Source organism: Salminus brasiliensis, chromosome 20 (assembly GCF_030463535.1).
Source record: "Salminus brasiliensis chromosome 20, fSalBra1.hap2, whole genome shotgun sequence".
Taxonomy (NCBI): Eukaryota; Metazoa; Chordata; class Actinopteri; order Characiformes; family Bryconidae; genus Salminus; species Salminus brasiliensis.
In genome coordinates, this window is record NC_132897.1 from 19,294,287 (window position 1) to 19,300,286 (window position 6,000).

The following is a 6,000-nucleotide window of genomic DNA, read 5'->3' on the forward strand; positions in this document are numbered from 1 at the left end:
ACAAAGCCATCCCACAACTGCAACAATATGTGCTCAACTCAATTGCCCACATCCTTTCTTTTGGCTTAAAGGCTTGAGGAAGCCCTTTCAGCCACATTCTAAGCCCCCTCTGCCCCAGTATTCTTAACCAAACACAGCAGCAATGAGGAGGTCAAAGGGGGATCAGGGCACATTTGCCTTTTTAGCCCTTTGATATCAAGCCTCGCTACAAACACCTGTTCTCCCCCCACCCCCTTGGTTTTCGTAATTCTTGTTTACTTTGGGACGTGTCCATCTGCCTCAGGCATTTCACAGCTTCGGTTCCAAGTGAAGTGTAGCTGACCAGTGAGATCGGTGGAATTCTCAACCCTCCTGCCCCCTGAGCCAAAAAACAGCTGGATAGGAAACAGTTGGGTGCGACACCAGTCCAGCTACTCCCCTAAACAAACTGTTTAATGAGCAATTATAGGGGGCTTTGTATACATCCAGGTTGCACTATTGCTGCTTAGGTAAGCGTGAAGTAGGTTTCGGGGGTGTGCTAGAATTTGCCAACACCATGTAAGTCAATATGGAGCCTAGTAAATCAGATCCTGTTGTTTTAGTAAAGGAAAATAGAAACTTGGGGAGGAGCCAGGAGAGAAGTGCCGGAGTAAAACTGAAAGGTCGATTGTTAAAACGTCCCCAGGTCTAGGCAGATTTCTCTCGAGTGAGTGATTACTTGACCCTCCTTCAAAGCTGCCATGCTGAGAGTTTCCCTTTTGCTCTTCACTCTCACACCTTCACAGTGGGCCTTCCCTCTGCCCTTCTTTTCATCTCTCCTTCAATGGGGTGAACACAGTGCAGGCCTACGTTCAGCCTCATGTGGTGTCCATGTTAGCGCTTCCAGCTGAGAAAAAAAACCAACACTCAGCGGAGGAGAACCCTTGAGATGGATATCAACTAGTGACATTTGCTTTATATGCATAAGAGATTTGCATAAGAGGGCAGTTTTACTTGTTACCTGACTGTCATAACATGTACTATATGTCCAAATGTTTGTGGACACCCTTCTAATGAATACTTTCAGCTACTTTAAGTTGTTGTAGAGAAGAACTGCCAATAGAATAGAACTGTCTGGAGCAGATAAACATGAACATTAGTTGTGGAGTGATGGTTGGTGCTCCATCCTAAACTTGGGGAGTTGGGGAGTTGGAGATGAGGTAGGGTGGTTATCATCCAACATTCTGACCTTACTTATGCTTTTGTCATTGAATGCAATCAAGTCCTCACAGCATTGCTTAAAAAATCTAATACAAAGCCTTCCCTGGACAGTAGAGATCTTTACTCCGAAGAAAGGAAGAGAAACTATATTTTTATATATTTTAAATGTCCAATGAATAAGCAGATGCCCCAATACATTTAGTCTACATACTATGCAATACACACTCACACACACATTCTAATTACTGTCTGCAACCACGCAAGTTAATTCCCTAAGCCGCAACGTCAAAGAGGTAATCATGTCAATGCAAGCAGAGGCAGCATGAGATTAAAGCAGCTCAAATATGGTTACATGCATGAAAAGCCCTAACAGCTTCTCCTAAACCCCTTGTTTGTGTAAACGCTCTTTGATAGCACTTTATACACTTTGTATCGCTATCGCCTTCCAAATCCCTCTCAATCCCAAAGTAAATCTATTTGTTGACTACAGTAATCCTCCCTGAGACACCGCAAATGCTGGCTTCCATCAAAGGATGTGCTTTGCTAACATTTTAATCTACAGTTATTGCCTCTTTGATAATTGTATGCCAGATAAGGGTTGATGAACTCACTACATACAGAACGGTTTACTGCAAGATTTATAGTTGAGCATTCAAACAAAAATACAGGACTGGTACAATATAGTTTATGTAAATGGGAGTGACCTCAAAAATGCACCATAAGTAAGCTAGCAGGTTAGGTAGCATGGTAGCATAGCTCTGTCCTCCTCTACATGGCAGACAGCATGCTATACCAATGCTGCTATACCAACCTTTTTTTGCTAATTATTCCACAGTGCGATGGAATTGTTTTCTTTGCATATCCTAGCTTGGGAAGCCAGAGAAAGGAGGGTTAAGTTGCTTAGGACCTTGCTAATAGGGCCCAACAGTGGCAGTTTAGCGAATATGGACATCAAATCCACAACCCTGTGATCAATAACTCCCCAATTCGATTTTTGAATAGAATCAATATTTTGGTCAAGGTAATATATTTGTGTATGTATACCAGTACTATGGTGGATTGACCGTCATGCGAACGCTGCAGGTAGCGTTGTCGGAGGAGCAAGGCCACTGGCATGCGAATGTCATATACATTAGTGTATTATATGTTAACAAAGTTGCAGCTCTGTCATTAGTGCCATTGGTCATTTTACAGGAATTTGGTATGGACGACTCAAGTGGCAAATCCTGTTGAAAACTTCAAATGCCTGAAATGTATGAAATGGATTAAAATAAGTAATAACAAAGATATACATGATAAACAAGTACAATTCTTAAAACCTGTGATCACTAAATTCATAAAATTGATGCAATGGTTTCTAGATTTCTTTATTAAAATAGCTCTAATCGCATCCAAGCCTGGCATCCAGAATTTGCACTTGTTTTCACATGCAGAAACAGTGATGGAACTCTATTAATAACATATGACCTGCTACTGCATAGGCTTGACTTGACTTGAGCTATGCCAGTAACTTCATTCTAGGCCGTAGCATGTGTTTCAGACACGCTCTGCCAGCTTACTCTGACTGATGGAGCAGACTCAGTGTGTCAGCTCAGTTCTGTTATTGTTATCACTGAGAAGCATATATAACAGAGTTCTTTCTCTGTTAGTGTCTGTAGCAGCCTGGGCCAGCTGGAGATACACACCACGGCACACAGAGGAGGGTCCTCCAGCCATTAGACTGTCTCAAATAAATTCATGTGCCCTCAAACACTCTAGGCCTGGTCAATAGATGTGCCTTTGCTTTTTTTTTTCATTTCAGTGTATGTTCATGTCCATAACTGGCTTGTAGAACGATATCCATGTTAGGTGATGGAGTCAGCCTCTGTATAATGTTGTCAGCTGGCTAGCGGTTCTCTTCACGCTATCTGCCAAGAGGAGGTTTGTGTTTGACCCACAGCCTAGAGCTCTCAGAGTCCACACTACAGAGACACCCGCTTCTCCCCCAGACTTGAACGCCATCCAAGTTAAACCACTATAACACTGGCTTGTCTCAGGATGATATAGATTGGCTGTGATGAGCAACGTGTTTTTTTTTTCTTCGGCCATGCCTAACTGATGTCTGCTCGTTTATTTCTGTATGTGGTTGGGACTTTTTCAAGCTGGATCCTGAATTAGAGTCCTAGTCGTTGTTTTCACTTACACGCCCCTTGAAAATCTATGAGGACTGAAAGATGTCAGTACCCCTATCTGAGAACGTCATGAATTTCTAGCTAACACTAGTGATGCATGACAACTCCACTGACTCCAGCGACTCCTTGGCTCCACTTTATTTGAACCAAGACGGTGACGGAACCATTGATTTGTTTATTTGTGATTTAGCATCATAATCATATCAAAAACTGCCATTCACACCCACTGACAACACATACAAGACCACAGTGGCACAAAACAGGTGAAGTACATTCTGAGTTGACAGAATCAATGAATCAACTCTTAGAGTGGTTGGCTGAGAGATGACCCTGACTCCCAGATACGTCTACATTTAGCTGATGTGCTATCCTGTGGAAAAAATGTCTGAAGGAAATGTCTGGAACTGGACATCATAGAATAGAGAACAGTTTGATGTTTTAACTGGTATATAGGCATGATCAAGTTAGACGACCAGTATGACCATGCTGTTTGAAGAGTATGACCAGAAAGCCCAAGCATGACGGAAATCCAGTGCAACACACACTACACTGGTTAATGGCTGGTTAACCAGCTAGCTTACCAGCATAGGGTATGTTTTCACACATATAGAATTTATTGTGGTATTTAAAAGGAGCTACAGAATAAAAATTAACCCTACAAAACTTGGATTCCGATTCAGACACAAAGTAAAACCTAGGAGGCAAGCTAGCCAGCACAAATAGACAGGAACCAATGCAAAAGCACGTATTACATGTACTTATTTCTCTGTCGAAATGACAGATTAAGCTTATGATTAAAAACTAGCATGGCGACAGCTTTGTTAACACAGCAAAACATCAGTGCAAGCAAGACAAGCAGCTAGCAAGTTATCACTGAGTAGTCCGACACGAATAAGATTAGCTCAGCATCAGCTCAGCATCATTTTCCAACATTCTTTTAGCTCTTGCCATCAAATAAAAGCCGGTCCAAGATTCACTGTTGTCCGGCCTCTTGCTCAGTCACTCTCTTTCTCTTACACACTTCCTCCAACAACAACTTCTTCGGCCTCTTACAGCCTCTGTCATGATGTCCATACTTAGATACTGAGCTAGCTTCTTCATACAGGTAGCTGAAGACTGATGGTTTTGGTGTGTGATGTACAGTACCAGGCAGACTGGCAATGACAATGACAATCAGAATCTGCTGCTAACGCCTTGGTGCCAGATATCACAGGATGCCTTTACAGTTCATGCTACGTCAGATCTGTTGTTGCGGCACAAGGGTGACCTACTCAAAATTGGGTAGGTGATGCTAATGAGTATGGCTGATAGGTGTATCCAGCCATTTAAAATCTGCAAGCTGGATTTGTGAAATTTGGTACTGGCTCATCTTTCATCCGGGAACCTACAGTAACATTAGCAGTTGGGAGACTGTTTGCCAGTTATGTACAGTGCTCTCCACAATTATTGGCACCCCTGGTTAAAATGTGTGAAAAGTCTTTAACTCAAATAATAAAAAAAAAGCCAGACTAAGAAATAATTATTTTTCCATAAAACCACCTGTTCCACAATTATTGCACCCCTAACAAGTCCTTATAAAGTTGATCAGAGTATCTAAGAACCTTTAATTAGTCATTCATCACTTCTGGGGTATAAATATGATGTGACACAGAGGCCTATTTCTTTTATCCACTCTCCAACATGGGGAAGGCAAGAGAACACACCATTCAAGTAAGTCCCTCATAGGTCATGCAATGTCTACAAGAAAATAGCCACTCGCCTGCACCTGTCCATATCTACAGTCAAAGGAATCATCCAGACGTTTAAAAAAAAGGATGGTATGAGAGTCACTGTTAGAGAACTGGATCAAACAGTAGCATCTTGGGGTCACAAAGTCTCATAAGAGCCATCATGCCAACAAGCTGTTTGGGAGGCATGCATGAAAAAAGCCTTTTCTCGCTGACAGGAATAAACGTAAACGTCTGGAGTACTGGGGCTTCAACTGGGGCCGTGTGCTGTGGTCAGAGGAGACCAAGGTAGAGTTTTTTAGCTACAAACTCTAACTGGGTCTGGTGTAACACAAAAAAGGAGGATGCGGAAAAGCACCTCATGCCCACTGTGAAGTATGGGGGAGAACCAATAAGGCTGTGGGCCTGTTTCATCTCCAAAGACCAAAGGAACCTTGTTAGGGTGAAGTACAAGGACATTTCCAGGACTGCCTGAAAACTGAAGAGGTGTCGGCACTGGGTCTTTCACCAGACACAAATGGCCATGGCCATCTCAGTCCTAGACCTCAACCCAATTGAAAACCGGTGGGTGAGCTGAAGAGGAGAGTGCAGAGGAGAGGACCCAGGACGCTGGATGATTTAAAGAGACAGGCCTAAAACCAACACGGTTGTGAGAATTATATTCACACCCACTAAAAAATGAAAAGACCACGATTGTCAGATCTATTAACTGCTGAATGTCGAGGCTATTTGTGTCAAGAGCTCCTTTTGTCAATATATTTTGCCAATCCTTAATGATGAAAATGAATACCATGGGGAAAAGACTTGCCACAATAACATAAATAATGGATTGTAATTAGTCAACGCTCAACAGAGAATATCACTACGTTCCATCAGTTATGTGTTTTTATTCATGTGGGCAGAATGGACAGCGGATGACTGTC